The sequence below is a fragment of the Ixodes scapularis genome, unplaced genomic scaffold, assembly GCF_016920785.2.
Source record: "Ixodes scapularis isolate PalLabHiFi unplaced genomic scaffold, ASM1692078v2 PGA_scaffold4__175_contigs__length_147842914, whole genome shotgun sequence".
Lineage (NCBI taxonomy): Eukaryota > Metazoa > Arthropoda > Arachnida > Ixodida > Ixodidae > Ixodes > Ixodes scapularis.
Genome location: NW_024609879.1, coordinates 43,831,833 through 43,856,334, shown reverse-complemented (window position 1 = coordinate 43,856,334; position 24,502 = coordinate 43,831,833). Strand labels below are relative to the sequence as shown.

At 46.6% G+C, this 24,502-nt stretch overlaps 1 long non-coding RNA gene across 1 annotated transcript in view; it reads right to left on the bottom strand.

Annotated features, from left to right (window-relative positions):
- The window catches only part of LOC121837589, a 47,338-nt gene extending 23,802 nt beyond the window's left edge, over nucleotides 1-23,536 (bottom strand). Inside the window, exons 1-2 of the long non-coding RNA XR_006078231.1 lie at nucleotides 23,414-23,536; nucleotides 23,267-23,320 (exon numbers count right to left, since the gene is read on the bottom strand). This is a non-coding gene — a long non-coding RNA (uncharacterized LOC121837589). The remainder of the gene's footprint in view (nucleotides 1-23,266; nucleotides 23,321-23,413) is intronic.
- Between the last annotated feature and the right edge of the window lie 966 nt (nucleotides 23,537-24,502).

The window sequence follows — 24,502 nt, the reverse complement described above, 5'->3', positions numbered from 1 at the left end:
CGACCACGTGAATTATCAGTTCGCTTTTGAGTTGAGGAATACAGGTAAGGAAGAAGTTGAAAAATCGTTTGATGGCCCCTTTAAGCGAAGTGCAAAGTTTTGCGACAGCACGGGGGCCATTAGCGTTGTCGTCTTAGCCAGGTTAAGTTGTGCTATATTCGTGCCCAGCAAATGGCGCACGGTACGCGCGGTAACATGACAACGGACGCGGGCAAGATCGGTCTTGCCGGATAGGCCTCCTGCGTTGCCCAAAGGGCGTTGTGAAAAAGAACATGTTAGGACTTGATTTGGTTAGTACACACTTGAGCGTCTCAAACTCTCATACATGCAGAAGCGCTGCTTCTCTGGTGCAAAACGCGATCACGAGGAGAATAAGGAAAACAAAAGAAATTACAAGCGAACGCTTAAGCTTTGTTTTCAAGAGTGGAACGCGAAAGCTAAACATATAAACCTCTGCTCGTTCCCAAGAAGTTCAAGCGTGTCAGCGTGCCTGAAATAAAGCAAAACAAAAAGTTTCTGCGTGGCATAGTCGGTAGCATGTCTGGCTCACAGCCGAAGGGCAGTGCATTTGAATCCCGCCCCAGCATGGGATTCTTCTTTTTTAAGGCAATTTAATCATTTAACAATGTAAAATCAGCATGTTCCAAATCTCGAGACTGCAGGCAAAAAAACGACATAAAAATTAAACGACACGAACACACAAAAACCCCGAGACCTTTCAGTTTTCGTGCCGTTTTTTGCCTAGAGTCTCGTGGTTCACATCATGTCCAATCCAAATCAGTATGTTTGCGCCCTTATGTTCACAAAAACAATCATTTGAAAAACGCGGTGACCTTTATTGGCATTACATGTCACATTTAATTCACTTTCCCTATGCGTGACGTCACGTTTCACGTGAGTGTCGTGGGTTTGAAATTCTCCCTCGAGGTCATGTGTCTGTGAAGTCCTGACCCCATCGATCAATCAATATTTTTCCGTACCACCGACGCCAATGCCGGCGCCGACGCTGGCTTTTCTGCGAAACGAGCTTCTTAACTCCATCGTGTTAAAATTCGAACGTCGTTGAAGCGCAGGTCAAAGATGCGATACTAAGAGCGTGAGCCAAGATACGCCGTTTCACGCGTTCCAAATAGAAAAAAAAAAAAGAAAAATGCTCCTCGAAAATCTAGACGTTTTGACGTTACCACCCATATATAAGAGACACGTACACAGCGATGATGGCATGAATCTAGATTATGCCGATTGTTTTCCGGCGGTGAATATAGCCGATTCCGAATGTCGAAAAAAATTTTTTTGTTCCTTTTTTCAGTTATGCAGCACGAAAAGAAAAATCTCAGCGAAAGCTCAATAAGTAGAGCAAGGCCCAAACCGGTAAGCTTGTACTACCCAAAATAGAGGCGCCACAGTTTGCTCGAAGCTTCTGTGCAAAAGACCTATAAGTGCAAGATTTTCTTGCCGTGAGAATGGGTCTTAATAAATCCATCTAAAATATTCAAAACCTGTGGATTAAAATTTGTATGACATCAAAATCAGATGAAGCTCAGACACGAATTGGACACATGCACAGCATCAAAGTTCGGCGGCAAGTCGTGCACAGCCAGCTCGTCGAAAGAGGCCCAGCTTTGGGCCCGGGCCCAGTTAGTGATATTTGGCGTCTTTTGAACGTGGTGACATACCGCTGAAGATAAAGAAGTTCACAAGCTTGTCTGAGGTGCTGAGACGATGCATGTATGACGTAGCTATTCCGTGCCAGAGCGCAATCCCTTAATGCCGCTTCCCTCTCTCTCGCTTTAAGTGCGGATGGAACGAGTAACGGCAGTGTGCTATTCGAGTAGATTGATCCAGGTATCGAGTCCAGCTTGCTTTCTACGTCATTTCACAAAAGTGAAGAGTCCACGAGTACCGATTTGATTCGCGTTGAAGCTGCTCTAGTGCACGGACGTCAAAAGCTGGGCCACCACTGGAGCAACTAAATGAACTTCTCATAGTGTTTCGGCACTCTCTTTTCTAATATTGTTGCGGGCGCCGGCATCTTGGTGCTTTGTCGAGAGCAGACGCAACTGCCAATGCTCATGATTCAAAAGTGCGACTTCCTCAATATTAGATTCGGGGATACGAAGCTCGTGTAATATTGCTTTGCTTCGTCGCGAACTGTTTAAACATTTGTGGAGTACGGAAAAGCGCTTCTTGTGATTTCGGATAAAACTTCAGATAATTGGAAATCCTACTTTTAAGTCCCTAGATTTGTAAGTGTCATTGCCCTGCAGGTGTAGCTTGCTTACTGTCTTTAGCCATAGACTCTCATTACAAGGGAATTTGCATTGGTTTCATAGCCACACAAAGTGTTTCCGGGCAAACGGAGCGCGGCTCGTGCTGTTTGCTTGAGACACAAAACGACCGAGATCGGCTTTTTTTAACGGCTTCCCCGGAGAACTGCGAGATTGTATTGCCGCCTAGAATATGGGGTTTGAAATAATGCAGTGATGTCAAGGCAAGGCGCAATGCCTTGTTAGAGCTGCCGCGCGCCTTCCTTTCACTTTCGCGAGTATAGGGGCGACCGTAGCAATGTCGTCGACCGCTCAACGCCTGCTAACATCAAACTTCAAAGTTTTTCTGTATTTTTTTTTTAAGTGCATTTTGCATTATTAGGATTTCCGATCTTAGCAGCCTATTTATGTGAGCTCGTTCTGAGCATGTGCCCTAAACAATAGATTTATGTTCTAAACATCGTCCTTAAATATGTCGTCAAGGGAATACACTCTAAGAAGTCCTTTTCACGTCCTCGTCCTCGTTGTTTTATGCTTTTAAGTTTTTGTATCTATTAACCAACGCGCTCGTTTCCAAATGTTACAGGAAATACCCTCTATAAACAATTGCAAGCACGGTTCCCCGACTGGTTCCCCATGCGTGGAAGCATGTGCAACAAAAGCGTGATGCAATGCTTGAAATTGCATTGCAATGCTTGAAATTGCATGCGCTTTCCCCCACGAGCCGAGGCATGGCAAGGCAAGTTCCCTTGCTTGCGATCGTCTATATGACCGCAGACAGTGGCGCAAGCTCTAACAGAGTACAGTGTGACCTAGAGCTCCAGCAATCGTAAGACAAACCCGAACAGTCACTTTTACTCAGTCCTGGATTGACTCTGATGGCTTGTAGCGTCCGCATGCATGATGAATCTCGGCTATTCTGTGGCCTATGTTTTTATCTTTTCGCGGATTATATGGACTTTTACATTTCTCGGAAATTGTGCACTACCGCCGCCATAACATAAGCCACACGTTTTTGTTTCCTCTTATACATATTACGTCACTTCAGCATTACCGAAGCAGGTCAGGTTCTTGCCATTTTATGTTCAAAACTTTCAGCGATGGAAGTACGACGGAGTGAGAATCGCGCTCTCTAGCTTCTTGATAATCAGCTTCACAATATAGGTGCTTGCCTAAACATTCCTAACGTAAAAATAAGATATCGCTCTAATACTGCTCGTATGCAGTAAAATAAAATTAGTTACGCGTCGCCGACCCAACAGACTACCACTATTCTACAATCATCATCCAGATGACCGCCATTTTGATAGGCGCCAGTGCGCCTTCTGTAGGTTGTAAAAGTTGCCAATTATGATGTGTTCATCTAACCAGCGTTGGGCTTTGTGAACAGTGGTAAACGCCAATTTTAGTGGCTCAATACCTTTGTAAGAATAACGAAAGTCAGCACTATCGGCTGTAATGTGGCCCTTTCTTAGAGCGTCTTTTTACTCGAGGCTCTATTACACCATAAGTGCAAGCGAACCCGAAGGCACAAGCGCAGTGGTTCTACGGCCTGCACTGACGTTACATGCGTTGTCGGTGGGTGGCCTTGCTGCCCTGCATTCATCTTTTGCCGAGTAAACTGTGTAGTATAGCACTCGCGACTCATCGCCCTTTGAGGCAGGCAAAGTTCTCGGCTGTATAAACAGAGACACAACCCAATTTGTTTTCATTGCACTACTTTTTTTTTAAATAATTATAATGCACACGGGAATGTTTCACTTCCTTTACTCGGTAGTTCGGCGCTAACTAGGTCGAGCTAGCCTCGTTTTGACTTTTAAGCTGCACGGCGCCCTGGAATTACAGTGTACTAAAATACGGGGTAGTGTTGGGACCGGAATGGCTCGCGTGAGGAGTAAGGTGAAGATCGCAATAGGTGTCGACACCGGCGCATCGGCAGTATACTCTATTTCACCTTACGATGTACCACAGTTAAGGCTACAAGCGCGAGTTCCTTGCCCTAGGGCACATCTCGGCGGCACAAGCTCTTGTGCTGCAGGAGCAGCTGCCAACGCTATGAGCTCGCGCTTTTGGCCTTCGCTGCGGTACAACGTAAGGTGAAACGATCTAGTACACTCTAATATAGGATCAGTATGATGGTGGTTGTGCGCGTGCACAGCGTGCACTCTAAGAAAAAATGGAGGAAAAAAGTAGCAACGGCGCGTCTTCCTTCCTTCTACTGACGCGCCCCCAAGCGGACACGAGAAGGGGGGGGGGGGGGGGAACGAAACGTTTTCCTCCTTCTCCAGGCAGACGGGAGAAAGCTTTCGCCCTCCCGACTCATCTTCTTTCGGTTTCGTTTTTCGAGCAGGTCGCGCACGTTCTTTACAAATAGCTGTTGAGTTTTTTGAGTTTCAGTGGCAGCGAAGGCCGCCTGTAATTCCGTCTTCTAGTCTAAACGTGCAAAACATTTCGGTTGCATTGACGTTTTAGAGTGCATCTCTTAGGGGCCCGTTTCCGGCTTGAGCGGCGTCGGCGTCGCCGTCGCCGTCGCCGTCGGCGTAACCGCGCGGTGCATTATGGGAAATGTCCCATAATGCACCGCGCGAGCCCCCCACCGGGGTCACGTGACCTCGTGGGGGGTCACGTGACCCCCTCCTCGAGGTCACGTGACCCCCCGAAGTCACGCGACTCCCCTGAGGTCACGTGACCCCCTCCTCGAGGTCACGTAACCCCCCGAGGTCACGTGACCCCCGCCGATGTCGCGTGACCCCCAATGACGTCATCGTCACTGATGACGTCACCGGCATCCACATCGTCATCGTCATCATCACTGATGACGTCACCGGCATCCACATCGTCATCGTCATCATCACTGATGACGTCACCGGCATCCACATCGTCATCGTCATCATCAATGATGACGTCACCGGCATCCGCATCGTCATCGTCATCATCACTGATGACGTTACCGACATCCGCATCGTCATCGTTATCATCACTGATGACGTCATCAGTGACGTCACTGATGTCGTCACCGGCATCCGCATCGTCATCGTCATCATCACTGATGACGTCATCAGCGACGTCATTGATGACGTCACCGACATTCGCATCGTCATCGTCATCATCACTGGTGAAGTCATCAGTGACGTCACTAATGACGTCATCGGTACCCGCATCGTCATCGTCACTGATGACGTCATCAGTGACGTCAGTGATGAAATCATCGGCATTGGGGGTCACGTGACCCCCTGGTTAGTTTAAACCCCCCCCAGTGCCCTTCCCTCCTCCTCCTCAAGAGCTGCGCTCTAATTCGGCGTTACAGGGAGTTGTAAGCGGCTTTCATTTTTTTATGACTAATTTTATCAAACGAGCAAACGAAGCCGCTAGAAACAGCGAAGTTCCGGAACAGCGCCAGCAGCGCCACGTACACTGGGGGATGGCCGTCTCCGGATAGCGGGAGCAGCGCGGCACTGAACTACAGTAGCGAAACCACGCGGAACTGTGTCAACGTTTTCGACGTTATGGAAACCGCACGAACTGCGTCCAAGACAGGCAGGTTTTGCTGCCGGCTGCCTGAGTGCCTTCCGTGCTGAGTTCGGTTCCGTTTTCCGATGCCGAGTGCAACCGGCGTTCAACGTGGTTCTGTATTTGTGCGTGTCAGCAACATAGCTGCAACATCCTGATGGCAGTGTTGTGGGTTGTGAACAGAAGTCTGAAATTATCGCCGATGTGACCGTGTGTTCGCGTATCAGTGGTGTAACAAGAAAATGAGATCGTAAACTGTCGGGCATTGATGTCACTGGTCGGGCCGTGATAAGAGGAGGCGGGGTGTCGCAGGTTGACATTCCGCTTTACATTAAAAAGTTAAATACCACTTGAGGGATTACGTGCGATCGATCAACGCGCGGATAGTCATGTTGGAACGCTGGTCTGAACAGTATAAGCTCCTATCGTACAGTGGCCAATGTGACTGTCGGAACTGTCTCGTCCCCGAGAGCGATTGCGCTCTGGGGCAAGGACAACAGTACGAAGTCGTGACGGAAAGTACGTATTTTTACAGTGTGGAATTTTAGCATTAAAAAACAATAGTAGGTAAAATAGAAAAAGAAAGCTAGCCTTTATTTTGCTGTTTAAATATACTACGGTTCCTGGAGATACTGCCCTCCAAGTGGCGCGCTGGGATGAGCGCTAGAAGTTTTCGGGCTCGCCACGGCGTAGCTCCGTACACTTAACACCTGCCGCAAGTCGCGGCTTTGACTGCATTCAAGTTGATCGAAAAGCGATTTCTCAGCCCGTGAAGCATTACTTCCAGCTGAGTGAATATCCGCTCTACAGAGATTAATTCAAGACGGCAATTGCAGCTTTGCGCGAACAGCACAGATAGAAAAACAAACACTACAATTGAAATACAGGCTACGACGTGCCGTGCGGGGAAACAAAGTCATGGCTTCGAACCGCATTGGAGCGGCTTGATTTATTGGCTTTCAAATAATTACGACATGATCGAGCGTTTGCTTTTTAATAAAAGATTCATCCCCTGAGCCATTCAAAATACTCTTAGAGGTATGACATTGCTGGAAAAAAATCAACATGCTGGGAATATTTTTTATTGCTTATTTAGTCACCGAAAAATTCCGTGCGTTCCGAACGACCAGAAAGAAAGGCGGAAACTCGGAGCACGGGTGTAGTGTTCGGGTTAGTGTGGTGTTCCGTTCTATTGATACTTGTGTGTGCCGTATATGTGCTCAATGTATGTTCACCTGATGTTTTAAAAAAACGTAATGTGTGTATAGTAGAGGATCCCCAAGCGCAATAGTGGCCCGAGGAAATTAAATTATTTTTTGTAAAACATGAATTGGGCGGTACTTAGCGCCACCAAGCCTAGCTACTTGCAATTACTCTGCTTGACCCCGCCATCTGGTGGCTAGCGATTTAACCTTCTTTCACGCTACGCGATAAACCGCGGCTTCAAGTTTGTTCTTTCGAGAGCGGCTTTTGGTTTCACGGATTGAGTTTGCCCTTCTCCGTGATATGCGGTTGACGAAGGAATTGTGACTCGAGGAACACCAAAGGTAAGACGCAAAGTGCGCGAAGTAACTGGGCATCGGTTGTCTCCGTTTAACATCGCAGTGCTGTCGACGAGAAGACTGAATAACTGCTTTCGAAACGCAAGTTTCTGTACCTGTGGGGGGAATCTGGCTTCGGAAATAAACACGGTTCGTGGAAAGCTCGTGTTACGCTTTTATTCGCTGCTCCTCTCGTCCCGTACAAGAGACGTAACGTCCTCGTCAAGCCTTATTGGGCTCGATTTGGTCGATTCGGGGCCACCATATTGAGATGCAGCGACGGAGGAACTTTGCTCCCCTATTTCAGGGACGAAAGTTTCTCCCTTTCTAAAGGAACATACGTTACAAGACCGTTCCTCCCCTAAGGGAGGACTATCCATACCCTTTTTTCTAAGAGTGTGCATGCGCACGTAGGGTGGCATCTGCAGACTGCAGCGGCTTTCTGCTGCCCTGTCAACTGCAGCGCCGCGATTTTACTGTACAATTGCAGCCTCACAAGCTCCCGTTGCTGAGCCGCGCCAATCCAAAAACTACCCGGTACTCTAGTACACTCTAATAGAATCAAAGATCTGAGTTGGATGACCACATTAACGGTTGCAACAAGATCATCATCAACGCACATCTTGGTTCGCGCACGTACCCGATGGGAAAAACACGACATTTCTTCAGATATGGATAATTAAATGTAATATGACCTGAGCCCTCACACGGAGATACAGAACAGCGCATGTTTGTTTGAAAACATAAAAAATTGGGCCATAAATGATCGAGGTGTGAAGCGGGCGATAGAAGCCAGGGAAGCCAAACCAAAATCCTGTGCTAGAGTTCCTGGATAAAATTCACGCTTTGCGTTTCTTACAAGTACCGACAAACACCGTTGGGTAACGCGAGAAAAACGTATCCCAAGACAACGAGCGAGAGACGCAGCACGTTTTCCTTTAGAGGCCGCTCCATAGCCATTTACTTTAGTACTGCGCCGCCATTTACCTCCAGGTATAGCACGAGCCACGAGATCATGTAATCGCCAATTTGATTATTTGCATCCGCTTGTACGACAAACACTTCAAAAATAACTACTGAGAGCCTGTGAAACATAGGTGGCGCCTAGGGACTCATGTAGCGCGAGGTTACAGGGAAAATTCTTAGCGGCAGGCTCGCTACATAGGTCGTAGAACTGAACGCGGTCACTTTAAAATTTAAAGTAAAAGCTCGCCAAGCGGCGGCGAGACAAAACCCGTTGCCATGACCTAACTATGTCATAAACAAGCCACCTCTCATTGCTCATATTTTTTGTGTAGTTTAACAAGCAGAAATCTCACAGAGACCACTGTCTGCGTTTACGTAGATGCGACCGTAGCGCATCGAAACAAGATTTGGCTATTTTTTTTTCGTAGCAGACCGGTAGGAGATAACTAAGTATAAGTACAAGCTACGTGTGATTGGTCCGTGCTTGATCCGATGCGCTACAATCGCATCTATGTATGCGTAGCCAACGACAGTGTTGACAAGGATGCGACCATAGCGCCTCGAATCGAGATTCGACTATTTTAATTGGTCGTAGATGAGTACAAAAGGAAGAAGTAGAGAGACAAGGTCCGTGTGACGGGAGGCTGATTGAGTCTGCGCGCTACGATCGCATCCACGCAAACGCAGCCATAATTCGGCAGAACGGAAAAACCACTGACCGCCATTATAGGGGGCTGGATTGCGCTTAGCCACGCTCCGAGTCGGGCGCGAGTAAAGCCACCAGACATTCAATTGTGGCTTCGAGGCTGGATTTTATTGTGCATTTAGTTAATGTTTTGGCTCTCGCTACCTTGCATTTTTACGTGGTCGTCCTCAGCGATCGACAGCTTCCAAAACAACAGACCGAGGTCCTTAAATTGGGTCCGAAGTTCTGTTTACAGCCTGAGCCCGAACAAGTGGACAAGCTGCTTCAGTAAACATATGTGTTCTGCGAGGTCTCAAAACAGGACAAGTTGACATGCGCTGCTGAGTGCGTTGACGCTCTGTCAAGAGCAGAGGGGACCTCCAAGTGAAATATAAGTTTAAAGCCGGTTTTAAACGTTCTCGCCAGTAGCGGGCTACGTGCACTTGTGTGTGATAACGAAGGTTTCTTTGTCATCATGCCCAAAGAAGCGTTAGTGGAAAAGTCCATGACTGCCATACACAAAACTCTAGAGACGTCCTGGCAAAACAAGAAAAGGTTAAGCAACGCACTTTGGAGCTTCTTGACAGACTGAACCTCATGCAGGTGACTGCAGGGGTGAAGAAGAACTTTACGTTGGAGGTGTTCTTCGAGGCCAGGACGGTTAAGGTGGGAATCCCGTTGCGCACTATTGTGTCTAAGCGGGGCACGTGGCTACGAGTGATGTCCGTGTACCTGCGAACGCACTTGGACACGCTAAGGTTCGGTGACCCATTCGGTATCCCGGCTCCTCTGCAGTTGTTACTTACCTGAAGGAGAACAGCCCGGAGGGGTGCACCGCCTTCAATGTAGATATTGAAGATCTGTTTTAAACTTTTCCGCACAACGAACCCATGCTTAGCGTAAAAGAGTGGATTTCGAACTTTAATGATGAAGTGTGGTGTAGGTCGCGGTGCGGAATTTCTGTTTAAGGTTTTCATGATGTGCTAGAGGTTTACCTGAGGTCCACTTTTATTGGGTGGCAAGACAAGGAGTTCGTGCAGATGTTCGGGGGTTGTATAGGGTGTAGGGTACACTCTAAGAAAAAAGGGAGCGCGACTTAGTCCCTCGGGGGACTAAATGCGCTGCCACCACCATTAGTCCCCTAGGGGAGCAACTGTAACGGGAGCAACTGTTGCGCCCCGTCAGTTAGTCCCTCGCACTAGCACCGTTGGGACTAACTGTTGCACCCTTTCAGTTACACCTCGAGGACCAACTGTTAGGCCCTTGCACTTGGTCCTTTGGGACCAACTGTTACACCGTTTCAATTGAACCTCGAAGACGAACTGTTAGACCCTTGCGCTTGGACCCCTGGGACTAACTGCTACACCGGTTCAAATGAACCCCGAGGACTAACTGTTAGGCCCTTGCACTTGGACCCCTGGGTCTAAACGTTGCGCCCTTGGATTTAGGCTTCTGGGACTAAAGGTTTATTTTTTTCATTTGGTCCCGTGCCACAAATCTCCCGAAACGAAATTGTGGAGTTCAGGTTAAAAGTAGCTTTATTGCCTCGTAGATACACATCGCATTCAAGGATGACTGAAGTCAAAGTTCCAGGGCGGTAGAATCCACGATAAGGCCAGATTCCGAAGAGCGCACTTGCGTCGACGATGGCTTGGACACTGGGACGTCTGCCCAAGTCGGTCGTGGTCCCAGCACCGCTTATTGGGGCTCCGGCAGCTTCTTTCCTGTTTGCGAGGAATTTGGATTATTAGTAACAGGGCAGCATTAATACCGAATCGCTTGACAAATATATGAGATATAAGTTATAACACACGCATAATAAATTAACAAATAGGCTGCATCAGTGATACAATGGTTCACATCCAACACGCAGTCTGTTGACAGCAGACCAGCGCAATATTAGATTTTAGTAGACCGTTCGCTGCGAATTACAGACCCAGCGCGTTCGTGCTCAAACTATGCTTCAAAGTGACGGCATGATCTCCCGCCATCAACGCGAAAGTCTAGTGTACAATCGAATAAATGTCTCCATTAATGCCGGTTCTCACACGCAGCGAAGCGCTGATGTAGCGCTGCTCACGTGTCATGAGCTACTTTTCGTCTGCCGTGAGCATGAGTTTTGTCGGTGCGATACAAAGCTTTTGACCGATCCCGTCAGCACGCGCTTAGCGCAAGGTCAGCGTTATGCCTGTAGCGCTCCGCTGCATGTGGACAGGCGTTTATGGTCAAGCGATCCTGCCAGGGTCTGCGAAACACACACACACACAAAAATAAGCCATCGGTAGAACTGGCGTTTCGCTCGATACGATAGAATATGAGGTCTTTGTGCCGCATAACAAAATCAGCAACCGGGGTGCCAAAAAGAATAGAGCATGGCGCGCGCTTTGCAAGCTAGAGAACGCGCTCAAAAGAAAACACTTTCTGAAGCCACAGTTAATAAATATACCATAAACAGAAGCACTTCGACATACCTTAATCGAGTTCCCTTGGCTTGCGACGTCAGAACAGATCAAGTGCAGTGCTTCAGTACCGCGAATCCAAACCCGATCCCGGCATGATCGGAGACGACACAAGGCGACCAGCCTCCGACGAAGGCTGTATTTCGACTTTCAACTTACTAAAAACAGGTTCTTTTCAAACAAAGACACTTCCCGTTTTCCCGACGGACCCCATCTGACCAACGCCCAACCCTCCGCGTGTACAAGGAGCAAAGAATGCGGGGTAGGGGATTGAGGGGAGGGGGCAGTGCGCGCAGAAGATAATCTCTTTTCCCACTCCCACTGCACACGACACAAGGACACCGAAGAGCTCCAAGGACGGGAGACGGTCGCCACTTTCAACACGCCGGTCGAGTGACCTCAAGCAGACACTTTTTTTTTCTTTCTTTTCTCTTTCTCTCTCAAGCATTTTCAACTTTCTCAAGTGGCTTTTTTTTTTTTTTTTTTTTAGTTTGCATTTGTTTTGTATTAGTAGGGTGCTGCCAGGTGTGACGTTCCGGGCGTGGTTCGTTCTTCGTAGTTCATCTGGATTGTTTTGGAAACAGCGACGACGATGGCATGAAGGCGTCTGGATACTGCCCCTGAATGTGCTCTTTAAGTGGAACGTGCCGTGCATCAAGTGCGTCGTTGCGGATTTTAGTTCGACATTGGACTACCCAGAAAGGTTTGTCACACAGAGACGGAGGCGCGTTCCCACCGGCGATGCGATCTAGCCGCGCGATAACTTCCATCGCAAAAGCGACCATCGCGGGCAAAAAGCGACGCGATTGGAGCAGTCGCTTCTCGACTCAACTTTTTTGCGATGCGATCTAGTCGCGGAGCGGCTGAGCAAATCAACGGCGTTCGGAGCGAGAGTTTTCGACAAACGACTCGCCAACGAAGGCGTTGGACTCGCTTATCGCACACGCCGGTGTGACCATCTAATTTTTTTTGCGATGCGATCTAGTGGCATCGCGCGACTGCTTATATCGCCGGTGGGAATGCTCAGTTTTAGGGATTGAAAAGACCATTTATTCTGACTGCGAGACTCCGGTGTTAAAAGCGTGGCTTCTACAAACTGTTAAGTTTCATTTTTAAAAGAAAAAAAGTGTTAGTATTTGGAGGTGTTGCGTTTGGATGAATGCACATTTTTTGCGCGAAGGCAAATTACGTAAATGGGACTTCTGGAATGTCAACAGATCGTTTTTGAGGAGATAGTTGGAAGAAGTCGAGTCAACACATTCGTTCACTCGCTTTCACACAACGCGTGAAGCTCTACCATGCAATGTCTTAACGTTCCTGGCACATTAAACAAATTCGCCAGTTTCGTCCGAGTTTCGTCAACACTTTCAGCCGTGCTGGGCTGAGTCTCGCCGATCCCCAAGACAAGCGAAATAGCATCCGTCCTCCTGGCGAACATTCCGTTTGCATTCGGGGACTAAATCATACAGATGCACCCTGTCTGAGGGGGACTAATGGATGCTTTTGCTCGCGCACGCCTATCGGTTGGTCCCAGTCGAGCGCAGTTAGTCCCCAGCTTTTGCGCACGGTACCTAGCTTGAGCCAGATGGTCCTTTCGAGGAGCAACTAGGAGTTCAGAGGACCAAATGCTGCCGTTAGTCCCTTGAGGTCAACTTTTTTCTTAGAGTGTAGCACCTGCACTAAATAGCATCTTCCTGGTCGAGGTTAACTGGGAACTAGAAACTGTGTTTAACGCACTCGTTAAAAGTGTGTTTGAATAGGTAGATGACTACTTAGTTTTTGTGGAAAAGACAGACTTTAATCAGACCCTCAAAGTCATGCTAGAGTCGTTCAGGGAGCTGGGCCTGGGCCTGGAGTTCACGTTTGAGTCACCTAAGGACCAGTAAATTTAGTTTTTGGATCTTTGTTTGGATGTCAGTAATATGCACGTGTATTGGTGGCACCATCCAAGATCCACTAAGAGCCTCCTAGACTTTTGATCAGGGCACACAAACCTCGTTAAGAAAAGCATTGCAGAGTCTCGCATTTTCCGGCCGTGACAAATTCCTGCCTTCACAAAGCAGAAGAAAGCCTTCTCGCCCAGGTCGGGAGACTAAACGACGCGGAGTTTCCAGAGCCGGTAATCACCTCCGCTGCGGAAAAAGTTCGAGATTCGGGATGGACGTAGTGTTCTCGGCACAAAACAAATTGAGTGGGATTTCTTCAGCAGTGGAAAAGCGCGTGAAAGGGGGGAAAGAAAACCGGAGAATGGCGGTTCGGGCGTAAGGTGGCGCGGTGAGTTCGTGCCTTGCAGCAAAGGGTAGTTTGCCAGATACATTTCTCCTGCGGAAAGATATACATTGGCTGATGGACCGGTTCATTAACGTTTCACTGGTAGAGGATCGTAGTGTTTTAGGAGGAACAGCGCGCTCTCACTTGGCATTCCTTTGCTTAGACTGCTCCTGCCTACTTGTACTGGAGAAGGTCGTCGTGTTTAGTCACAAGGACCAAAAAACATGCGAGATTGTCGGGGCAGTCAATATAAAAAAGACAGGACCAATTTGCGTAAGTCAGGCATCCTTGGCGCGCTTAGAGAGCTAGGTAGATTTTTCTGATCGGGGCGAGGGGTGTGCACTACGTCACTTAATAGACAAAAGTTTGTGGAGGCGCCAAAAAAGACTGCGGTGTGCGATCTGGATAGTGTGTTGAGTAGAAGAACATTTTTGTTTGTTCTCTTTTTGGTTTTAGGAAAATAAAACCGTCAGTTGTCAGTCAGTGCTCGTGTCGTCCAGTCTTTCTTAGTCTTTGTCATTCGCGTTTATCTTACACACTTTTACGTGGGTTTTAATAATTCATTTCAGCCTTGAATCTTGAAAACGAGGCATTTGAACGCAGAGTTAGTCAACTATAATCTCGAATTTATCTCGCATCAAATGGCTTCCAAAGAGACTTCTCGGGTCTGCATGAGATGTCAGCGCGCTACATGCATACTCTCTTCATATAACAAAAGCAAATAAATTGCCTTGGACACTGATTGTACCACCGCTCGTAAGAGTGCAAAAGCCTACCAAGCGCTCACTTCCGGGAAAAGATGCGTACGTCATGTGGCTTCATAGCTGTTTGCTCAATGCGTCATCCAACCCTTTAGTGGAGATCGCTGAGGAAAACGAATGTCGCCGGTTTCAAGCAAGGAGCTCATGCCGCAAGTCGCTGTCTACGCAAGCTTGTTGAAAAGGGCAACAACAACAACAAATACTCTGCCTGGGGCATTCGGTGCTGTTTCGCCATCTTGTCAAACCCATTGAAAATAAATGTAGCGAAAACGACATTGTCCAATTTATTCAAACAAATACCAAAAATCAAGACACATAGGCTTTTTATCAGGGTCGAAAACTTAAGATATGATGCACCAGTAGTACGTGCTACCATTCGTTTTAGTTACTTTTGTCTTCTAAGTAGTTGTAATATCAAAGGTGCCTCAAATTGAGGCACCTTAGGTCGTAGATTGTTTTTGCCGCTCCGTAACGCTCTCTGGAACCCAGCAACAATACCCGCAACTCTACAGTCAAGGCCATCGGCACGCAGGCGAAATATCGGCTTCTTCGTTGCAAGGGCTCAGCGGAGGGGGAAACGCGGTCTACGAGAACTTTCCAATATCCTGGCAGTGTAAAGGGGTGTCCAAACAGGACACTACAAAACCCGCGACTCCGACAAATCGTGAAAATTGAAGCGGACGCTTCGTCGTGAAAATGTTTGCAGGAGTCGTGAAAATTTTTACGATCACGACTGCTCTCCATTTCAGATTGACGTCACACGCCACCTGCGTCTGTCTCACCTCGCCAACGCCCTCGCGTACCGCCGTCGCCTCGGCTCGAAGGCCAAGAGGTCCGGCTTTGGGTGGATTTGGGACATTCCTGCGTCGAAGGGTGCGTTTCGCCCGCCTCGGATCTGCTTTCTTTGTCGAGATTCACTTTCGTCGTGATGGCGTCCAATGCAGTTCCGTATTGTGAGCGTAGGCCTTGAGCAATTGACCGACAGCCAACAGAGCGTGTGAGTGGCTCTCCAGACCCACGTGATAAGCAGAGCAAGGCCGCCGTGGAGGAAGCGAGGGGGAGATTTGACGGAGGGAAGTTTCCCCCCGGGAAGAATTGACGGAGGGAAATTTCCCTCCGACGGCCGGAAGCGGATCGCGGCAGAGCGCGGCACGATTTGCCGGAGTCGCTGGTTTTGTAGTGTCCTGTTTGGACACCCCTTAACGCGACAAAAGGCACATTCACGCAATAGTCCGTCTTTGCGTCAATACCAATGGCATCAAGGATTTCTCGAGCGAACATTTTGCGGTCTCTTGTGAGGATATTTAGGTTAGAAACCTCTGGCGCACCTTGACATACACGACAAAGGCCGGGTAAGTGCTTTGCTTCTGTGATGGCCATCCCTAAAGGATCATGTACCCTCGTATCGTCATTGATGCACCTTCCAGTCCGTTCAATGTAACATTGACCATATGACAACGGGATTTGGTATACAACTTCTTCTTATATTCACTGTAGTTCTTCTTGTGGGATACGTTTCTCTTTTCTTTTAATGCGATATTATTTTCTCGCTCCCTCCCCCTCCCGATTTTGTGAACGTTTCTGGCCTCCGTTTCAGTTTCCCGCTAAATTTAGCAGAAAATATTTAAGTCACGTGACCTTATGCACCAATTCAGGTTCCTCGCTAAGTTTAGTGGAAGATGTTACTTACGTGACTTATGCACCAATTGAGTGTCCCCGCTAAATTTAGCGCTACAATTCACACCACGATTTATGAGAAAATTCAGTTACACCACTAAATTTCGCGGAAAAATTTACGCCACATGAATTATGCACGAATTCTTAATCCCTGTTAAATTTGGCGAAAAAATAAATGTCACATGACCTGACGTCACGGGACCTGCAAATAAATTTATATACATGTTGAAAAAACCCCGCGACTGCGGGTAAATGACACAACACTAAAAAGTCTCTAATGCAGCTGAAATATTTATCTTCCAAAATCAGGTTATATAGGCACTTTGATACAAAGGAAACAAGGGGAGAGGGTGTGAACCCCAAAGAATGCCACTTTCCACCAAGGTAACCTCCGACTAAACACAAGGACAACGGACTCTTCGTCATGCACCTCTCTTATCTTTCACCCCTCGCTACCCGACCACCAAACACACTGGTAACCCCAAGCCGAGTAACGCACACACAAAAAGAAAAGAACGACCCATCGTCCCCTCTACTCGAAAGTCTACAATGACGAACCTTGAAGGTCAGAGCTTATCACAGCCTAAGAAAATGCCGAAGTTCGTTGTCCAACCCAAAAGACGGCTTATTAACTGCGTTCCCGTGACCTATTATTGTTAATGACTCTTTTATCAACCGCTAATGCTCATCTTTTTTCCGCAACTCTACTGAAGTAAATGCCACAGCGGTACGCAGTTCCTATATTCGATAAGACGTTTTGACACTTCGGAGTATCGGTCTTTTTTCTTTATACAACGTTTCTGTTCCACCAACCGCTCAGTTATACACCGTTTAGTCTGTCCAATATAACAGAGGCAACAATCAAAGGGTATCTTTCAAATGACACCCACCGATCATTCCAAATCCCTTTCTCTGTGTTTTATCGCGCGACCCGAAGCAGTCGAGGCAAAATGGGTCAAACGGCTCAATCTATAATCTGTAGAAAAGGCAGTGCCAACATTAAACCTGCTGGCTAACGCTTTGATGTTGTGAGAAATTTTATGAAAATATGGAAGGACTACTCGCTTTGAAGGTCTAGGATTTTTCTGAATTGACTTCTTTGGAAATATCATATACACCAACTGCCTTAAAATATGTTCCTGAGGATATCCAGCAACCTCGAAACGTTCTATCTGTCGACAAAGAGAAGAGCCAATAAAATGTGAGGATGACTTCTGTGCTGTTGAATTGACGAGATTCCGAATTATGCCGAGTTTGACATGTTTAGAATGGCAGCTATTGAAAGGAAGAAGAGGTTTTGCTGCGAACTTTCCGTACTCCCAACAAAGGCCTGAACAAGTCCTAAGTTGAAGATCGAGATACTGTAAACGGTCGTCATTCGGTCTCTCTAGCGAAAACTTTATTTCGGGCGCTGCTTCGAACACTGCTTTCTCCAAAAAATCCGCTGAGGAGCCATCTGTTGAACAAACCCAAATATCGTCTACATACCTCCTCACCAGATTTTTCCTTAGAGGACCTATGTCTAAAAGACTCTAAAAGGCGCAGATCTAGGTCTCTTAGATAAATATCAGAAAGAGCTGTGCTAGCGCCGATCCAATGCACACACCCTGTTGCTGGATGTATCTTTGACCATTATGTTGCACCACCGGAGAACTTCGGTACACCTCTAAAATCCTAAAAACATCCTGAACAGATATCCCCGACTGCGACTGGAAGCTGACCAAATGTTCTTCCAAAAAGCTGCTCACCCTAGCCAGTAAAGTCTTAGGTTCTAAAGAATAGTACAATCTTTTATATCAAATGAAAAGATTGTGTACCTCTTCCCGTGAAAAGGTTGCAAGTCAGCCATTTAAATCATCAGAACACCGCTGCGACAACGGGGATCTTGTATTTAAGATCCTGAGAGTCTTCTGAAAAAATGAGGACACTATTTTCTGCCATGTGCCATTCTTGCTGAACAAACCATTTTGATTTGTTCAACAGATGGCTCCTTAGCGGAATCTTAGGAGAAAGTAGTGTTCGAAGCAGCGCCCGAATTAAAGTTTTCGCTAAAGAGACCGAATTGCCACCGTTTACAGCATCTCGATCTTCAACTTAGGACTAGTTCAGGACTTTGTTGGGAGTACGGAAAGTTCGAAGCAAAACCTCTTCTTCCTTTCAGTGGCTGCCATTCTAAACATGTCAAATCGGGGATACTACGGAATCTCGTCAATTCAACAGCGCAGAAGTCATGCTCACATTTTATTGGCTCTTCTCTTTGTCGACAGATAGAACGTTTCGAAGTTGGTGGAGATCCCCAGGAACATATTTTAAGGCAGTTGGTGTCTATGATATTTCCAAAGAAGTCAATTTAGAAAAATTCGAGACCTTCAAAGCAAGTAGTCCTTTCATATTTTCATAACATTTCTCACAACATCAAAGCATTAGCCAACAGGTTTAATGTTGGCACTACCTTTTCTACAGATTATAGATTGAGCCGTTTGACCCCTTTCCATTGACTGTTTCAGGTTCCGTGATAAAACACAGAGAAAGGGATGTGGAATGTTCGTCGGGTGTCATTTACAAGTTACCCTTTGATTGTGACCTCTGTTATATTGGACAGACTAAACAGTGTATAACTGAGAGGTTGACGGAACAGATATGTTGTATAAAGAAAAAAGACCCATACTCCGAAGTGTCAAAACATGTTATCGAATGTAGGAACTGTGTACCGCTGTGGCATTTAACTTCAGTAGAGTTGCGGAAAAAAGATGACCATAAGCGGTTAATAAAAAGTGTCCTTAACAATAATAGGTCACGGGAACGCAGTTCATAAGCCCTCGTTTGGACTGGACAACGAACCTCGGCGTTTTCTTAGGCTGTGAAAAGTTCTGACCTTGAAGGTTTATCGCTGTAGGCTTTCGGGTAGAGGGGACGATGGGTCGTTCTTTTCTTTTTGTGTGTGTGTTACTGGGCTTGGGCTTTCCAGTGTGTTTGGCGGTCGGGTAGCGAGGGGTCAAAGATAAGAGAGGTGCATGCCGCAGAGTCCGTTGCCCTTGTGTTTAGTCAGATGTTACGTTGTGGAAAGTTGCATTCTTTGGGGTGCTCACCCTCTCCCCTTATTTTCTTTTGTATCGAAGTGCCTGTTGTAAGAACGGCTGACTGGTCGCTAGTAGATGAAGCCAACAACAGCATTTATATACAAATATTTACATTAAAATATCCGGCATCGTCCGCTCATGGCCAGGCCTCGATCCATCTCGTGCATTTTATTTCTCGAGCTCCCACTTCTCCTTCCCCTTTGTCGGGATGCCCGCTTCCATACAAGAAGTTTCAACACACTCACCCCCACCGCAAGAAGAAGAAATAGCTGATGTGCCGTTGCATTAAAGTTTGAAAGTTGGAAGAAAGATAATTCTGACCTTCTCTGGACGTCCATGCTTCCCGGAAGGTCGCGTTGGTAGCCGGGCGATTATTTTATCATTGCCGTTTAGGTCGTTCTGTGTCACGTCATGTCTGTCATTTGCATAGAATCCAGGGACGATGTCTTGCCTTGTGTGAGCGAGCGATTTAGTCTTCCATCCTTCATTCCATTGAATCTGGAAGTCGATCGTGCAGCCACGTGTATTAAAACCACGGGGACGGGACAAGGCGCGAAGTGTACGATATGCTCTTTTCCTAATCTCTTTTATAGCTCTCGTTAGTCGCTGATATATGCCGATTCTTTGTTTCGTGCTTCGTTGCTTGTATAGTCTCCCTTGTTTCTTAAATTGCTTGTTTCGTTGAGGAAGTCGGTTCACATTCCTGTTTAAGAAGGTTCCATTTATTTGTTTAGTTGCTTTGGCACGGTTCCGTTTCTTCCTATCTTTTTGTGCTTTTCTGACTCTATTCTTCTTTGTTCTCAACTTGCCTTCGTTATGAGTTTGGGGACTTCTGTGAGTGCCGGCTTCATACTCTTTCTTGAAACCAGACATGACTTCTTCGCCAGTTAGCATGTAGACTATGTTCTTCGATGAAGTCGACTGTACGGGGTTGTCGTCCAGTAGCGTATTGGTCGCCTTTGTCGTTCCAGTTGATGCGCATCTGTCCTTCGTCTGCTGCTCTGATTTATGTTCTGTGACTAGACGATCGTCAGCGTAGTCTGTTGTCACACCGGTGACAGTTCCGAGTTCATAATTGTTGCTGTAAGGCTGAGTTTGTCTCACGAGATGTGGTCCGATGGAACTCATATCTGACATATTACGTTGTTTAGATAATTGTCGCTTTTCTCTCTCTACTTCTTCCAGTTTCGTCACCTGCTGATTGACTAGTTGTGCTTTAATCTTCAACATTGACAGATGTCCTACGATGCGGTCGTTTAGTTCTATGACGTGAGTGTATTCTTCTTCAGGTTCTTCAGTGGGTATGAATGGTTCGACAGCATCATCCAGGTACTTAAGTTGAGATTCATAGTTTGTTAGCATCTCGATGATTTCGTTAAATTGTCCGGCTGTCGTTGTTTCTCGCATTGCTCTCTCCAGAAAATCAAAGAGTGTCGTTGCCTTGTTGCGTAACGCAGATCTTTGTTGGAGAAGGTGCTCGATGTCGACATCGTTGAGGGTGATATTGTCTTGGGCGTCCGTGACATTGGCTAAAATCTTGCTCATCTTGCCGGTCGATCGTTGCTATAAGTTGGCTGTTGTGACCTTCCGTTGATGGGTCCAGTCAGGTTCTCACCGTTTTGTTAAGCCCTCTCCCGGGTTTCGGCACCATGTTGTAAGAACGGCTGACTAGTTCTTAGTAGATGAAGCCAACAACAGCATTTATATACAAATATTTACATTAAAATGTCCGGCATCGTCCGCTCATGGCCAGGCCTCGATCCGTCTCGTGCATTTTATTTCTCGAACTCCCGTTTCTTCTTCCTCTTTCTCGGGATGCCCGCTTCCATACAATAAGTTTCAACAGTGCCTATATAACCCGATTTCGGACAAAAAAAAAAAATTCAGCTGTGTTACAGACTTTTTAGTGTTGTGTCGTTTACCCGCAATCTCGGGGTTTTTCCAATCATGTGTAATATACACCAGCTCATTTGGGCCCTTACATTTTGCAAATCTAACTTCCCCGCTAAATTTAACGAAAAATGTCCGCCTCGTGATTTATGCGCCAATTCATGTTCTCCTCTAAAATGAGCAAAAACAAATGGACGTCCCGACCTATGCACCAATTCAGTTTCCCCGTTAAACCTAGCAGAAAAAATTTAATTCATAAAATGATTTGTTTACTCACATTTTTCGTCGTCGTATTCACAGTGAGCTGCGTCATGAGTCTCATGACGAATGCTATCACAATTCATAAACTTCCAGCAATAGTAGTTTCCACTGTCATTTTGATTACTTTTTGGCCTTCTTGTTGACCTTCTAGCACATTGAATAGGCCTTGTTTCGCGCACAGCATATCACCTGAACGCTGCGGTGGCCAGCAATATTTTTCAGCCAATAGGTGAGCATGTGGATATTGGGCGCTGCCACAAAACGTGATCCAGGCTTTTTCGTTGTTGCTTCGTCATCGCCTTTAAGTTAGCACTTGATTGGCTTGCAGATGTTTTCGCATATCGATACCAGGGGTGCTCTTGGGTGACCAGCATCCTGGAGCCTGGAGCTTTGAGACGCGAAACGTCACCCCACCTGATGTTACAGGACTTTTAATGGCCGGAAGTGAGCCGTGTGGTTGTTTGTTAGTAAACCGACTTGTTTGTAAAAAGCACGGTAGTCTATTAAACGTTAAAAAATGACGCTTGCCCTCTGGGACGCTAAAACCTTTTTCAAGCCTACTCACTGGGTTCGAGGCTAGCATAACACCGTCCCAGGTAACCCTAACCGAGTGGAATAATTATCGCGATAGGCGTAGCCTGAATTTCAGACGCTTCTGCAGGCTAAATGGTTGTATTTTACGGCAGTTTTGTTTTGCAATTGATGGTGTATTCATTTTGCCGTGGCGCATAGGTAAAGAATTGCTCCCTATTTCCAACCAAAAACAAAGGCAACTATTTTTGTGGTAATTGCGCGACAGAACGAACGCTACTGGAAACATTGTTTTAATTGACGATGATATTTAACGGCGCTGTCCGCTGAGCAGTGCTAAGCGACAATACGCTTCGCTGCCGAAAATAGGTTAAAACAAAATATAGCCGAAATCATGCATATTTCACGCGCACAAAAAGCGTGATTACCGATCTACACAACAGGAATCGCATATAAAATTTAGCAACTTTCCAGATTCGAACAGCATATTGCACATACCGCACGGTGCAGCGTAATCTGAGACAGGATTATTTTGAGTAAGATATCAAACACAAAAGAGCAGTGTCGACGAATGTCACATCGTGACGATCGGACAAAATTCAAGAGGACCTCGATTTGGAGGAAGTTTTCGGAAAAGCTTCCTTTTTTCGCAGCACCAGCAGCAAGGCAAAGCAACGGACTCGTCAGGCTCATTTCAACATTTACCCGAACAGCTATTTTTGGTGCCTCAGAAGCACATCTACACAACTTATCTCCGGGAGTTAAGAAACCAGTTTTCATTGTTTGCAAAACGGTGTCGAAGGCCTTTCGACGTTCCTCACTTCCGTCGTTTCCCGGGAATTTCTAGCAGAAACGATTGGATGTCATCAGCTTACCAGCCTCATCTCTCACAGCGGAAGATGGCACGAGTAGGGTACGCAGCATGCGCAAGAAACACGAAATGAAAACTTCCAAGAAAGGACAAAAAAATTGGAATACATGACCTCTGAACAGAGTCAGTGAATTGTGCTGAACAGGTTTCAACAGTCCAAGAGAGTGGCAGAAAATGCAAAACTGATAGGAGGCGCGAGCCTCGGACCAGCTGCTTCATCAGCAAAATGACGGCTGCCAAAAAGCGTTTTTTGGAAAAGTATATAGCCCACTACACATGGAGCAAGATTAACTTAGAAGCAAGCGATGACGAGTTTTGACGCCGCGTTCCGTATAAAGCTTACGATAACATTCAGCTAAAGAATTGTTCCGTGGTGATCTTTTTTTATTTAGCATAGATATAGCAGCTTATGACTGAATATTTTCGACAACCTAGGTTATCGTTGTACAGGTGTCGATAAAATAAAGAAAATATATTTCAGTTGGAGATGACTTACCTTATTCAAACAAAACTGTAGTTCAGTAACCGTGCAGAATGTGTTGATGCCAACCTGCAAAACAGAATGCACGGGAGCCCATATTCGTTGCGGCGCTCAGTGTCAATGCAGTAAGCATGTGCAACGGAACAACTCAGTCGCATTTACCATAACAAGTCCCGCCTTGGACGCCGCATAAAGTAGCTGTGCCCCTTCGTAGAGCCTTGGAGCGAGTATGGCGACCCTGGAACCTTCAGGAAGTTTGAGAGAAACCAGGCCTGCAGCTAGTAGGTCTACCTATAAGAAGAGAAAAAAATCCACAAAGACACAACATACTTACTTGAATCGACGCAGCGGGCGTTGATTATGTAAAAATAAAGGGCTTGAATTAGCGCATCCTGATAACGTTTATTTCTAGGCGAACCTACGCGCCACGTCCAAGTGGTGACATGCGGAGAACCGTGTTGTGGAGTTGCCACTCCGTAGTTGGAGTGATTCCATAATCATTCCGAATTTTTTTGACCCGGAATGGAATGGCAATGGAATGACGGCATCGTTGTTGGAGGGGGGGGGGGGGGGGGAGAGGGGGGGGGAGGTGGAATTGGAATTGAAATATATGTCTTTTGCCCGGAATACAGCGGTAATGTAATGGGACCAGTTCTTATGCGATCATCTAGAGCCAAAATGGCTGATGGTGCAATTGGCTCTCGCGTGGTATGTACGGCTCTCGAAAAAACATCATTTCACTGGAGATGACTGACGGATTCATTTTCTCACTGGTTCATGCTCCTTTGAGGATGAAAATGGCAGGCCCTCGGTTGAGCAACCAAAAGGTAGATAGACAAGGTGTCGTTCAGGGCGCCAAGAGCCAAGAAAAAGCGGCTCCTGTAATTATGCGTGATTAGAATGGAGCTGTTAACCAGGGTGTCGAACGGAACCCGAACCGAACGCCGGAGCAAAACCGTTTTAACTGAACCGGAACAAAACTGTAAACGAAATTAAGCATGGAATATTAGGAAGTTTAAGAATAACGTACGCAGTTTTAGTGCACGCTAACGCTAAATGTAGCGCTTGCGTTAGCGTACGATACGCGAGAGAGCTTTAGAATAGCGTTTCTGTGCCGCGACGCAAAAGCCCAAGCATCTCGCGCTTGCAACGCCACCAAGATACAGTCACAATTTTTATTGCACACATGAAATACTGTCCCTTGAGAAAAAAAACAAGTTGTTTTTTTTTTTTTTGGTCCAGAGTAATATT